The sequence below is a fragment of the Pan paniscus genome, chromosome 10 (genome assembly GCF_029289425.2).
Source record: "Pan paniscus chromosome 10, NHGRI_mPanPan1-v2.0_pri, whole genome shotgun sequence".
Taxonomy (NCBI): domain Eukaryota; kingdom Metazoa; phylum Chordata; class Mammalia; order Primates; family Hominidae; genus Pan; species Pan paniscus.
The window spans coordinates 46,820,683-46,835,061 of record NC_073259.2 but is presented as its reverse complement, the minus strand read 5'-3'; the positions used below and the strand labels follow the sequence as shown (position 1 = coordinate 46,835,061).

General features: G+C 40.6%; 1 non-coding gene across 1 annotated transcript; it reads right to left on the bottom strand.

Moving 5' to 3' along the window:
• Window positions 1–13,937: 13,937 nt before the first annotated feature.
• Window positions 13,938–14,069, bottom strand: LOC112436792 (small nucleolar RNA SNORA64/SNORA10 family). Its single transcript, XR_003025483.1, has one exon. It is a non-coding gene; the product is annotated as a small nucleolar RNA SNORA64/SNORA10 family (small nucleolar RNA).
• Between the last annotated feature and the right edge of the window lie 310 nt (window positions 14,070–14,379).

The window sequence follows — 14,379 nt, the reverse complement described above, 5'->3', positions numbered from 1 at the left end:
CAAACATTGTATGTTCTCACTTATAAGTGGGAGCTAAACTATGAGGATGCAAAGGCATAAGAATGATACAATGGACTTTGGGGACTCAGGGGAAAGGGTGGGACGGGGGTGAGAGATAAAAGACTACACACTGGGTACAGTGTACACTGCTCTGGTGATGGGTGCACCAGAAACTCAGAAATCACCACTAAAAAACTTATTCATGTAAAAAAATTAATTCACACAATTTATAAAAATAAATGAATAAATCTGTGAAATGTTAAAAAATGTTGAATTCTCCTTGCATCTTTGGAATAAACTCCACTTGGACATAATGTAGAATTCTTTTTCTATATTGTTGAATTCTATTTGTTAATATTTTGTTAAGGACTTCTACATGTATATTAAAGAGGGATATTGGTCTGTGTTTTTCTTTTTTGGACTGTCCTATTCTGGATTTGGTATCAGAGCAATATTAGCTTCATAAAATGAATAGAGAAGTACCCTTTTCTCTTCTATTTCTGCAATAGATTGTATACAATTGGCGTTTGCTCTTCTTTAAAGATTTGGTATAATTCTCCAATGAAACCATCGGGTCTGGAGCTTTCTTTTCTGAAAGTTGTAAAATTACTAATTCAATTTCCTTAGGAGTCATGGGGTTTTTTGAATTATCTATTTCATATTGCATGAGTTGTGGTAGTTTGTGTTATTTGGAGAATTAGTTCATACCATCTAAGTTGTCAGATTAATGTGTATATAATTGTTTGTAGTGTTCACTTATTATTTTTTGATGTTTGCAGGATTTTTAGTGATATCGCCTGTTTCATTCCTGATATTAGTAATTTGTGTTTTCTTTCCTTGTTTTCTTTGTAAATCTTGCTACAGGTTTGTCAATTTTATTAATCTTTTGAAATAACCAGGTTTTTGTTTTGTTAACATTTTTGTTTTTCTGTGTTTAATTTCATTGATTTCTACTCTCATCTTCCTTATTGAGAGGTGACAGCGTGCTGGTAGTCCTCACAGCCCTCGCTCGCTCTCTGCGCCTCCTCTGCCTGGGCTACCACTTTGGCAGCACTTGAGGAGCCCTTCAGCCCACTGCTGCACTGTGGGAGCCCCTTTCTGGGCTGGCCAAGGCCGGAGCCTGCTCCCTCAGCTTGCAGGGAGGTGTGGAGGGAGAGACGCCAGTGGGAACCGGGGCTGCGCGCCGCCCTTGCGGGCCAGCTGGAGTTCCGGGTGGGCATGGGCTTGGTGGGCCCTGCACTCCGAGCAGCTGGCCGGCCCTGCCAGCCCCGGGCAATGAGGGGCTTAGCACCTGGGCCAGCGGCTGCGGAGGGTGTACTGGGTCCCCCAGCAGTGCCAGCCCACCGGCGCTGTGCTCAATTTCTCACTGGGCCTTAGCTGCCCACGGGGCAGGGCTTGGGACCTGCAGGCTGCCATGCCTGAGCCTCCCACCTCCTCCATGGGCTCCCGTGAGGCCCGAGCCTCCCCGATGAGCGCTGCCCCCTGCTCCATGGCACCCAGTCCCATCGGCCACCCAAGGGCTGAGGAGTGTGGACACACTGCACGGGACTGGCAGGCAGCTCCACCTCCAGTCCCGGTGCGGGATCCACTGGGTGAAGCCAGCTGGGCACCTGAGTCTGGTGGGGACGTGGAGAACCTTTATGTCTAGCCCAGGGATTGTAAATACCCCAATCAGTACTTGGTATCTAGCTCAGGGTTTGTGAATGCACCAATGGACACTCTGTATCTAGCTACTCTGGTGGGGCCTTGGAGAACCTTTATGTCTAGCTCAGGGATTGTAAATATACCAATTGGCACTCTATCTAGCTCAAAGTTTGTAAACACATCAATCAGCACCCTGTGTCTAGCTCAGGGTTTGTGAATGCACCAGTTGACACTGTATCTAGCTACTCTGGTGGGGCCTTGGAGAACCTTTGTGTCCACACTCTGTATCTAGCTAATCTGGTGGGGAGGTGGAGAACCTTTTTGTCTAGCTCAGGGATTGTAAACGCACCAATCAGCGCCCTGTCAAAACAGACCACTCGGCTCTACCAATCAGCAGGATGTGGGTGGGGCCAGATAAGAGAATAAAAGCAGGCTGCCAGAGCCAGCGGTGGCAACCCGCTTGGGTCACCTTCCACACTGTGAAAGCTTTGTTCTTTCACTCTTTGCAATAAATCTTGCTACTGCTCACTCTTTGGGTCCACACTGCTTTTATGAGCTGTAACACTCACCACGAAAGTCTGCAGCCTCACTCCTGAGCCAGCAAGACCAGGAGCCCACCGGGAGGAATGAACAACTCCAGACGCGCTGCCTTAAGAGCTGTAACACTCCCGCGAAGGTATGCAGCTTCACTCCTGAGCCAGCAAGACCACGAACCCATCAGAAGGAAGAAACTCTGAACACATCTGAACAGCAGAAGGAACAAACTCCAGACGCACCACCTTAAGAGCTGTAACACTCACCAGGAGGGTCTGTGGCTTCATTCTTGAAGTCAGTGAGACCAAGAACCCACCAATTCCAGACACATTATGTTTATTTTCTTCTTTATGTTTGCTTTGGGTTTATTTTGTATTTCTTTTTTTAGGTTCTTGAGGTAGAAGCTTAGATTATTGAGTGGAGACTTAACTTCTTTTCTAACTTAAGCATTTAGTCCTTAAATTTCTCCCTCAGCACTACTTTACTTGTGTCACACAGATTTTGATATGTTGCAGGCTCATTTTTATTTAGTGTAATTTTTTTTTTTTTTTTGAGACAGAGTCTTGCTCTGTTGCCCAGGCTGGAGTGCAGTGGCATGATCTCAGCTCACTGCAAGCTCCGCCTTCCGGGTTCACGCCATTCTCCTGCCTCAGCCTCCCGAGTAGCTGGGACTACAGACGCCTGCCACCACACCCAGCTAATTTTTGTATTTTTAGTAGAGACAGGGTTTCACCATGTTAGCCAGGATGGTCTCGATCTCCTGACCTCGTGATCCACCCGCCTCAGCCTCCCAGAGTGCTGGGATTACAGGCGTGAGTCACTGCGCCCAGCCTAGTTTAATGTATTTTTAAATTTTAATATATTTTATCTCTGGCCCACATGTTATTTGTAAGTGTATTTAGTTTTCAAGTGTTTGGAGATTTTCCTGTTGTTTGTTTTTTAAAAAAAATACAGACAGGATCTTGCTATGTCACTCAGGTCTTGAACTCTTGGGCTCAAGCACTCCTCCCACCTTGAAACTGAAAATGTTGAATTGAAATTGAAAAAAAGTTTTCAATTTTTATAATTTGTTAAAGATTGTTTTCTCACGATATCATTTTTCTTAATATATGTTTAGTGGCTGATATGGTTTGGCTGTGTCCCCACCCAAATATCATCTTGAATCATAGCTCCCACAATTCCCGTGTGTCATGTGAGGGACCCAGTGAGAGGTAATTGAATCATGGGGGTGGGTCTTTCCTGTGCTGTGCTCCTGATAGTGAATTAAATCTCATGAGATCTGCTGGTTTTATAAAGGGGAGTTTCCCTGCACAAGTTCTGTTATTTCTTTCTTTTCTTTTTTTTTTTTTGAGAAAAAAAAAAGTGCTGGGATTATAAAGTGCTGGGATTACAGGCATGAGCCACCGCACCCGGCTGCTGTTATTCTTTCTTGCTGCCACCAACACTTTGGGAGGCCAAGGCAGGTGGATCCCCTGAGGTCAGGAGTTCAAGACCAGCCTGGCCAATATGGTGAAACCTCGTCTCTACTAAAAATACAAAAATTAACTGGGTATGGTGGCCGGTGCCTGTAATCCCAGCTACTTGGGAGGCTAAGGTAGAAGAATTGCTTGAACCTGGGAGGCAGAGGTTGCAGTGAGCCAAGATCATGCCACTGCACTCCAGCCTGGGTGACACAGTGAGACTCCATCTGAAAAAAAAAAAAAGAAAAAGAAAAAGAAGTGCCTTTTGCCTTCTGCCATGATTGTGAGGCCTCCACAGCCACGTGGAACTGTAAATCCATTAAATTTCTTTTTCTTTATAAATCGCCCAGTCTTGGGTATGTCTTTATCAGCAGTGTGAAAACGGACTAATACAGAGGCCATTGAAGAGAACCTGTGTACTGCTGCTGTTTGGTATAGTGTTCTCTAAATGTCTATTTGATCTTGTTGGTTGATGGTGTTGTTGAGTCCTATATTCTTCCCGATCTTCTTTCTGGTTGTTAAGCCAATTGTTGAGAGGGGTAGGTTGAAGTCTCCAACTGTAATTGTGGATTTCTCTATTTTTTCTTTCAGTCTTATTGGTTTTGCTTCACATATTTTGAATCTCTGTTGTTTGGAGCATACACATTTAGGATTACTATGTCTTTTGGTGGACTGACCCTTTTATCATTACATAATATCCCTCTCTGTCTCTGGTAATTTTCTTTTTTCTAAAGCCTAGTGTACCTAATAATATGTCTACTCTTGCTTTTTAAAATTAATATTTACACAATATATTTTTCTATCCTTTTGCTTTCATCTTGCCTTTATCATGTATTTGAAGTGAGTTTCTTGTAGACAGCATATAGTTGGGTCATGTTTTATAATCCACTGTAAGAATATCTTTTAATTGATATATTTAGACCATTTCCATTTACTGTAATTTTTTTGGTTTTATTTTTTGTTTGATCTTTGTTTTCATTTGTCTTTCCTGTCTTTCTGAGAGTTACTCTTTTAGAATTCAATTTATATTTACCTATAGCATTTTTTAGTGTATGTATTTGTGTAACTTTTTTATTTTTGGGTGTTTTAGATGTGACACAATATATGCACAACTAATCACAGTCTATTGAAGTTTTCATTTTACCAGTTTGAGTGAAGTATAAAAATTATGCCTCCCTTTACCCTCCCCTGCTTGTAATAGTCTTAGTAATTTTTCTATACACAATTAGGGTAATGTTATAGTACTTAGACAATATATAATTTTTTTTTTTGAGACAGAATCTCATTCTGTTGCCCAGGCTGGAGTGCGGTGGTGCAATCTCAGCTCACTGCAACCTCTGCCTCCAGGGTTTAAGTGATTCTCCAACCTCAGCCTCACGAGTAGCAGGGATTACAGGCATGCACCAGCATGCCTGGCTAATTTTTGTGTTTTTAGTAGAGATGGGGTCTCACCATGTTGGCCAAGCTGGTCTCAAACTCCTGACCTCAAATGATCCACCCATCTTGGCCTCCTAAAGTGCTGGGATTACAGGTTTGAGCCACTGCACCTGGCCAATATTTAATTTTTGTTTCCAGCATCAAATATAAGTTAGAAAATTCAAGAGGAGAAGGGAAGTTTACTGTGTTTACCCACATTTTTGCTTTCCATGTTCTTTCCTTCTTCCTGATATTCCAAGATTTCTTCTTTTATTATTTGCTTTCTGCTTCAGGAACATCAGGTATTTTTTTAGGTCTTCTGGCAACAAATTCTTTTCGTCTTTTTTCATCTGAGAATATATTGATTTCTTCTTCATTTCTGAGGGATGTTTTTGCTGGTTATAGGACTTGAGAATAGTTGTTTTCTTTCAGCGGCTGAAGAATATGCCACTTCCTTCTGGCCTCCATGGTTTCAGAAGAAAAATCACCTGTCATTTGAATTTTCCACTTAATAGGTAAGATGTCATTTCTCTTTTGCTGTTTCCAAGGTATTTTGTTGTCGTTTTTAGTCTTCAGAAGTTTGACTTTGTGTATGTCTTGTTGTGGATTTCTTTAGGTTAACCTTTTTGGAATTTGTTTAACTTACTGAATCTATAGGTTTATATCTTTTGTCAAATTTGTAGAACTTTTTGCCAATATTTCTTCAAGTACGCTTTCAGCCTTGCCTTCTTTCTCCTCTCCTCTCCTTCAGGGTCTTTTCTCATCACATGAATATGAGATCTTTTGTTATAGTTTCATAGGTCCCTGAGACTGTGTTTATTTGTTTATTTTCTCTTTCTTTTTAGGATTGGATAATTTCTATTTTTTTAACTTCAGTTTACTTAATATTTTCCCTGCTTCATCTATTCTGTCATTGGGCCCAACCAGAGAGTTTTAAAGTTTTGGTTACTGTATTTCTCAGTTCTAAAATTTTCATTTGATTCCTTTTTATGTCTTTTCTTTCTCTCCTGAAATGTTCTTTATTTTTTATTTATTTTTTTATTTTTTTTACTGATGCTGTCTTTTCATTTGTTTCAAGTGTGTTCATAATTGTTTGCTGATGCATTTTTATGAGTACTTTAAAATCTTTGTCAGATAATTCCAGTATCCTTGTCATCTCTCTGCTGGTGTCTATTGATTGTCTTTTTAAAAATTTATTTTGAGATCTTCCTTGATAAGTGTTCTTGATAAGTGTTTTTTTATTGAAATCTGGACATTTGGGGGTACTATAAGACTCTGGAGCTTATTTAACCTTCATTTTTTTTGGCTTCCTCTGACACTATTCTGGCAGGGGAAGGAAAGGGGACTACCTCATTACTGCCAAGTGAGGTTATCCAGATTTGCCAAATAACTTTGGTGGCTGCTGAGTTCCTTTCTTTTGGCTAGAGAGAGCAAGTTTTTGTTGGGGCTTTTTTGTTTGCTTGTTTGTTTGTTTGTTTACACCCATTGGCATTTTCAGGTTGCTACCTTCTTCAGCTCCAAGTCTGAGTTGTATGAGGGGTAAAGAAATAAATGTATCCTCTTTGCCATTGGGTGTAGGTGAGAATTCTGTTTCCTCATTAGGCCTCCATTGAGATCTCCCTGGCTGGTAGCATAGGGGTGCCTCACTATGTACCCTTACCAGAGTGCTGCTCCTTATGTACCCGCAGCTCCTTATATACTCCCGTTGTTACTATGGTGGAGATGTAGAAGGACCTCATTATGATTGGGTGGTGGTGAAACTCCTGACTCTCCACACTAGGCCTCCTCTGACTCCATCCCAGTGGGGATGGAGAAGGGTGCCTTATTACTATTAGATGAGGATGGGAATCCAGCTCCCCAGCTGATCTCCCCAACACTACGTGAGAGAGGCTTCATTACCTCCATGCAATAAAAGTCTAGGCTCTCTACTCAGCCTTTTCTGATACCACGCTGATAAGGAGGTTTGGGCTCCTTTTTAAAGCTGCGCAAAGGTGGAAGTCTAGGCTCCTCATTCAGCCTTTGCTGGCATAGGTGGGAATGGGACCAGAGATTTTTCTGTGGTGTTTGTCTAGTGTAGAGCAGCTATTATCTCAAAGGTCTTTTGTCTTGCTAGGGTGTTCCTTTCCTGGTCCTTTCTCTCTCTCTCTCTCTCTCTCTCTCTCTAGACAGGGTCTTGCTGTGTTGTCCAGGCTAGTCTTGAATCCCTGGCCTCAAGCAATCCTCCTGCCATGGCCCTCCAAAGTGCTCGGATTATAGGTGTTGAGCTATCCGGCCCAGCCTGGTCCTTTCTTTCGACTAGAGAGAGCAAGTTTTTGTTGGGGCTTTTTTGTTTGTTTCTTTGTTTGTTTGTTTACACCCATTGGCATTTTCAGGTTGCTACCTTCTTCAGCTCCAAGTCTGAGTTGTATGAGGGGAAAACAAAAAACCAGGGAGCTTACCAACATATTGTTTCTTCGATTCTGAGGTCCCTAGTCAGTCTACCTTCTTATCTCACCTTTTAGAGTTTCCCTGTGTTTGATTTATGTATGCTGGACAGGGTTTTCTTTTGTACTTAGTAGGAGGAATAAGGAAAGTACATCTATTCTGCCTTCCTACATGTGGAAGTCTTCACAGAGCATTTTAATACAGGTAATAACAGCATCTTCCTCATAGATACCTCAAAGGACTATTGTGACAGTTAAGTAAGTTAATTGGACCATTGGAATAGTATCTGGCATGTAGTAAGCCTTACACAAGTGTTAGTTCTTCTTATTATTAGATAAACAATATAATGTGGTTGTTGAGGGAACAGATTCTGGAACCGGACTGCCAAGGTTTAAATCTCAGCTCTTACACTTAACAATTGTGTTATTTTTACTTAATTTCTCTATGCCTAAACTTTCTCATTGTAAATGGTGATAATAATTTCTTCTTCACAGGGTTATGGTGAGAATTAAAATAATTAATATATCTAAAGCACTTAGAAGATTGCCTGACATAGAATAAGTTCTATTTAAGTATTAGATATTATTATTATTATTATTAGGTATTATTATTTTAAACTAAAGTACTTTATTTTCTCCTCAAACTACCCCCATGAAGTAAGTCGCAAGGCATCATTATCTTCATTTACAAACAGAGAAATAGAAGTTCTGAGGCACACAGTGCCCTGCCCAAGGTTATAGAGAAAATAAGTGGCAAATTCAGCCTCAGTCACAGTTCTTCTGGCTTCAAGTCAACATGGAGCTGAGGTTTGGCAAAAGTGCAAGGTGAAAATTGGTATTCATGCTTAGAGAATGAGGTGGGGGCTTAGATGGCAAACAGGCAAGAACAGAAATTGTTCCTAAGACAGCACAACAGAAAGACGACCTGAAGAAGATGGAGAGAGTGTGGCAAGAATGTAGTTGTTGGGCTAAGTCTGAGTCGAGATACTGACGTTAAAGAAATCACCAAGATTATTTCCAGTGAGAGATTTCCGCCCCAAAATGCATTCCGTCAGTGTCTCCTATTCACAGGGTAGTGAAGGGTGTCCTGATAGCTTGCCACTTCTCCCCGCAGGGTGGTTTTTCTGCTGTTAATAGCTCAAGAGCCTAGTTCCAAGAGACAGCAGAGGCTGCACCTTCTTTAGTTCAGAATGCCCCCAAGTCTGACTCTCAATAGAGAGGCTTCCTCCCTAAGATATTCCTACTGTTGCCCCCTACACCGTGCCAGCTTTCTGCACACTTCTGAGCCTGTCCAAGTTCAGCATGTGCCTCAGGGCTACATCAAGTGCCACCAAGCTTTCCTTGAGACACCAGCCCAGACTGAGCTTGACCCTCCCTCAATCCTGAGCATTAACCATGTCTACCATGTTTAAAGATACATCTAATCGATTAGGCACCATATAATATCTAATTTTATGTATCTCCTGATATGTTTCATATGGGTAAGTTCTGTATTACCAGCAAGACCATGGCTCTTAAGGCAAGGTTTGCCTTATACAGTTTTTTGGGGCTGGAATAACAGCATTTGACAGAACATGATACTACCGTATGTAGTGCATCAATTAATACTTGTTAACTCTCAAACATAGGGTCACAGCCAAGCAGAGCTGCTACTATGTGGGATATATAGGGCCCCTGGAAAATTGTTTATTGTTATTTAATTTTTATTTCATAATTAATAAACTTAACTGTGCAATCCAGCTAGATGTGAAGGGGAATAGGAAAAATATAGAACCCAAAGATCTGCAGTGAGAGCACAAAGATTATAGGATATTGCGAGTAAATGGGGTGGAAGGGTGCTTTCCTGAGCTACAGAAAAAATGGTCTGGTGGTTAAGATAAAACAAGTCAAATTTACTAGCATTTTCCACAATTGGCAATGGTGATATTCTTGCTGGTCTTGCCATTCCTGGATCCAAAGTGCTCCATGGTTTCCACAATATTCATGCCCTCTTTTATCTTCCCAAAGATAACAGGCTTGCTATGTAACCACTCAGTCTTGGCCGTGCAGTTGAAAAACTGGGAATTGTTTGTGCTGAGTCCTGCATTTACCATGAACATCACGCCAGGACCTGTATGCTTCAGGATGAGATTCTCATCATCAAATTTCTCTCTGTAGATAAGCTTGTCACCAATGCCATAACGGCATGAAGTCACCACCCTAGCACGTAAGGCCTGGAATAATTCTGTAAAAGTAAGAACCCATATAACAAAATCCTCTCTCGCCAGCTCTCAAGCACAAAATTTTCTGCTGTCTGTGGAACTTTGTCTGCAAACAGCTCAAAGAAGACACAGCCCAAGTTGATGATGGCATCAAAGAACACAGTGGGATTGACCATGACGGGTGCAGGTGGCTCTGGGAGGCACCCATCTGCAAAGCAAGGAAAATATATGTATACATTTTAAGAAGCCTTGCCTAACTAAACAGTTTTATTGAAAATGCTTTACAAATTGTGTGGGCTCTGGAAAGTATAGTGATTTATCAATAAAAATTCAGAATAATGGGTAGAAAGGAGTAGAAGAGATGCTTACATATTTATTTATTGTCAAATCAGGGCAAATATCCAGACATCATCTCTTCCTATTTTGGTCTAGGAATCATCTTTTCATCTTCTTTATTGTCACAGATGCCATTCCTGGATAATTTCACATTTCCCACCATGATAAAAAGATAGCGGTACCTTTTTTCATGTGTCTGTTGGCTGCATAAATGTTTTCTTTTGAGAAGTGTCTGTTCATATCCTTCACCCACTTTTTGATGGGGTTGTTTGATTTTTTCTTGTTAATTTGTTTAAGTTCTTTGTAGATTCTGGATATTAGCACTTTGTCAGATGGGTAGATTGCAAAAATTTTCTCCCATTCTGTAGGTTGCCCGTTCACTCTGGCCATCAGAGAAATGCAAATCAAAACCACAATGAGATACCATCTCACACCAGTTAGAATGGTGATCATTAAAAGGTCAGGAAACAACAGGTGCTGGAGAGGATGTGGAGAAATAGGAACACTTTTATACTGTTGGTGGGACTGTAAACTAGTTCAACCATTGTGGAAGACAGTGTGGTGATTCCTCAAGGATCTAGAACTAGAAATACCATTTGACCCAGCCATCTCATTACTAGGTATATACCCAAAGGATTATAAATCCTGCTGCTATAAAGACACATGCACACGTATGTTTATTGTGGCACTATTCACAATAGCAAAGACTTGGAACCAACCCAAATGTCCAACAATGATAGACTGGATTAAGAAAATGTGGCACATATACACCATGGAATACTATGCAGCCATAAAAAAGGATGAGTTCATGTCCTTTATAGGGACATGGATGAAGCTGGAAACCATCATTCTGAGCAAACTGTCACAAGGACAGAAAACCAAACACTGCATGTTCTCACTCATAGGTGGGAATTGAACAATGAGAACAGTTGGACACAGGATGGGGAACATCACACACCGGTGCCTGCCATGGGGTGGGGGGTTGGGGGAGGGATAGCATTAGGAGATATACCTAATGTAAATGACAAGTTAATGGGTGCAGCACACCAACATGGCAGATGTATACATATGTAACAAACCTGCATGTTGTGCACGTGTACCCTAGAACTTAAAGTAGAATAATAAAAAAATGAAAAAAATGAATTATGGCAGGCTTCAGAAACCATGCAAGTCTGGAGACAAATTGGCATGTTTAAACTGCTGAGAGAAGGGAAAAATAATAACTCTCCACAATTCTATACGCAGTGTGAATATCTTTCAAAAATGAAGGAGAAATTAAGACTTTTCACACAAAAGCAGAGAATTCATTACCCAGAAGCGGACTATAAGAAATATTAGAGGAAGTTTTTCAGGCTTAAGTTCTACATACCAGAGAGAAAGTTGGATCTACACAAAGAAATGAAGATTCCAGAAATGGTTAAAATGAAGATAAATGTAAAAGACTTTTTCTGACTTTTAATAGCTGTAAAAGATAATTGATTAGCTAAATTTTAAAAATAGTAGTAGTGAAAACAGGGAAAAGAGTGAGTACAGGGAAAGTACAGTAGTTTTGTGGGTGTGTAGCATATGTAAAAGCAAAATGTATGACAGCCATAACCCTAGTACACCAGTTGGGGCACCACACAGTGAAGAGGTAGAATACTCCTTGAATCTAGACTGTGATTAGTTTAAGATGTACATTGAAAATCTTAATTGTGGTGGCAGTTATATGACTGTATGCATTTGTCCAAATTCATAAAGTTGTACACTTAAAAGAGTTAATCTTACCAATTATATATTATACTGCCTCCCTGCAAAAAAAAAGTTAGCGGTACCATCATGACTCACAATGTCATGACTCTTAGGAACCTGTTTATATTGGAACCATACAGACCTGCTTGTCTCTTCAGTTCCCTAGGTCCATTTATTTAATGCTGGTTACATCATTACACATGTTACTGGATCTTCTACTGTGTGGCCTGTTTCCAATAACTCTCTCCAAGGTAATTACTGCGATTCACTGTTGATGACCACAAATGCAAGTCTCACTAAGAGAATTATGGAAAATGTGAACAATAACCCATTTTGAGGTCCTTTAGTTTAAAATTGTGTAGCATAAAGGTAGAACAGCATGTTTTCCAACTCTATCTTCTCTTGAACTCTTTGAGCTGAATGTGATCTCTTCTGATACTGACCACCCTCCTGTCTTCCATACACCACCACTAGAATCACTTACCAAAAAAAGTTACCTTTTTTTCATGTTAAAAAGTGTTCAACAGAAATGAGTTTTTCTTTTTGTTTTCTTTTTTTTTTTGAGATGGAGTTTCACTCTGTTGCCCAGGCTGGAGTGCAGTGGTGCAATCTTGGCTCACTGCAACCTCCGCCTCCCAAGTTCAAGCGATTCTCCTGCCTCAGCCTCCTGAGTAGCTGGGACTACAGGCACGTGCCACCACACCCAGCTAGTTTTTTGTATTTTTAGTAGAGACGGGGTTTCACCATGTTAGCCAGGATGGTCTCGATATCCTGACCTCGTGATCTGCCCACCTCAGCCTCCCAAAGTGCTGGGATTTACAGGCCTGAGTCACCACGCCTAGCCGAGTTTTTCTTTCTTTTCTTGTGTGGCAACTTCCCATTATGCCTGGCATTCCAAGTCATGCATGTGTGCAAGGTTTTGCAAAATCTTAGAGATAGAGAAGAGGCCAAAAGATGAGGTGTGAGGGACATTTCACAAGTTATGAAAATATAAATTCAAAAAGGTATCACTAAAACTATCCTACTAAATTATATTATTGATAGCATCCATTAAAATAGGCTATTATCAAAAAAAACAACAACAAATGCTGGTTAGGATGCAGAGAAAGGAGAACACTAGTCCACTACCGGGGGGAGTGGAAACTGGTACAGCCACTGTGGAAAACAGTATCGACCTTCCTCTAAAAACTAAAGATAGATGTGCCATACAATTCAGCAATCCCAAAAGTCACAATATCGAATCAGCCTAAGTGTCCATCAATGAATGGATTAAAAAATATTGTATACATATACACAATGGAATACTATTCAGCCACAAAAGAATGAAGTTCTGTCATTTGCATTAACATAGATGGAACTGGAAGATATTATGTTAAGTGAAATAAACCAGGCCCAGAATAATGGGTAGAAGAAGTGGAAATATTGCATGTTCTCACTCATATGTGGTAGCTAAAAATATTGAGCTCATGGATGTAGAGAGTAGAATAATAGTTACTAGAGGCTGGGAAAGGTTGGGGATGGGAAATAAAGAGAGGTTGGTTAAAGGTGCAAAAATACAATTAGAAGGAATAAGTTCTAGTGTTCCATAGCATAGTAGGGTGACTATAATTAACAATAATTTATTGTATATTTCAAAATAGCTAAAAGAGAATATTTGGAATGTTCCCAACATAAAAAATAAAAAAATGTTTGAAGTGACAAATCTCCCAACTACCCTGATTTGATCATTACACATTGTATGCATGTTTAATACATATCACACGTATCCCATACATATGTACAATTATCATGTATCAATCACTTGAACCCAGGAGGCGGAGGTTGCAGTGAGCCCAGATCGTGCCATTGCACTCTAGCTTGGGCAACAAGAGCAAGACTCTGTCTCAAAAAAAAAAAAAAGAAAGAAAAGAATGGATGCTATGAATGATAGTTTAATAAAATTTTTATTGATACATGATAATTGCGATTCTCCTGCCTCAGCCTCCTGAGTAGCTGGGATTACAGGCGCCCACCACCACACCTAAATCATTTTTGTATTTTTAGTAGAGACGGGGTTTCACCATGTTGGCCATGGTGATCTTGAACTCCTGACCTCGTGATCTGCCCACCTCAGCCTCCCAAAGTGCTGGGATTACAGGCATTAGCCACTGCACCCGGCAGCATCCATTATTTTCTTTTTTTTTCCCCCCAAAAGCTATCATACTCCTAGAAATAGAGAGGCCCTTCTGGGCAGGTCTGTTGTGATTAGGAGAGCCTTCCTCTGCCTCCCAGAAAAGACACCAAGCACACACTGGACCTGTGTGATTAAGCGGAACTGAGAGGCCTATTTTATAATTTTAAAACTTGTTAAGTTTCTTTGGTCACCATTAATCTCTGCCACAATCACATGTATCACTCAGGCCACCACTACCAACATTACTTCTTAGTTTCATTCAAAGGAATGTTGTCAAATATGTGGATTTCTCCTACCCTGAAATCCAGATAAAGCAATGGGCATTTTGATGAATACAAAATGTGGAATTAGTTTTTTAGCTAAAAAACAATTGCTCAAGATCTTGGTTGGCCTGGAAGGATAATTTCTTTCTAAGTAGAGGGTGCTGGGCTTCTCCCCTCCCAACTTAGAATGCAGATGGC